The sequence below is a fragment of the Apium graveolens genome, chromosome 2 (genome assembly GCF_009905375.1).
Source record: "Apium graveolens cultivar Ventura chromosome 2, ASM990537v1, whole genome shotgun sequence".
Lineage (NCBI taxonomy): Eukaryota > Viridiplantae > Streptophyta > Magnoliopsida > Apiales > Apiaceae > Apium > Apium graveolens.
Window position 1 is genome coordinate 201,741,738 of NC_133648.1, and position 587 is coordinate 201,742,324.

A 587-nucleotide genomic window follows, 5' to 3' on the forward strand; every position below is an offset into this window, starting at 1 on the left:
GAGGAGACAGACTTAGTTCTTGATATTCCTGAGAAGATAGATTTTGAAGATTCAGATAAAGAGAGTGAGCAGAAAGAACCAGTAATCATGGGTGATCGTGTAGTTCCGACAGATCCAGCTCTTATGGACTTTTATCGGCCTAAAATTGACGACATTCAGTCAAGCATCCTTCATCCGGCTATTCAGGCTAACACTTTTAAAATCAAGCCGGGCACTATTCAGATGGTGCAGAATTTTGTTTCTTTCGGAGGTGGTACAACTGAAGACCCCAACATGCACATCAGGAATTTTTTCGAGATCTATAGTACTTTCAAATATAATGGTGTGACTGATGAGGCTATCAAGCTGAGGCTTTTCCCATTCTCTCTGAGGGATAAAGCTAAGGACTGGTTACATTCTGAACCAGCTGGGTCCATCACTACTTGGCAAGACCTTGCGCAAAAGTTTATGGTAAAGTTCTATCCAATAGCAAAGACTGCAACTATGAGGAGTGCTCTTACTCAGTTTGCCCAGCAACCAACAGAATCTATGTGCGAAGCTTGGGAGCGCTACAAGGAGATGTTGAGAAAGTGTCCACATCATGGTAT

General features: G+C 42.6%; 1 non-coding gene across 1 annotated transcript; it reads right to left on the bottom strand.

Moving 5' to 3' along the window:
- Positions 1 to 480: 480 nt before the first annotated feature.
- LOC141709721 (small nucleolar RNA R71) lies at positions 481 to 587 on the bottom strand. Its single transcript, XR_012570285.1, has one exon. It is a non-coding gene; the product is annotated as a small nucleolar RNA R71 (small nucleolar RNA).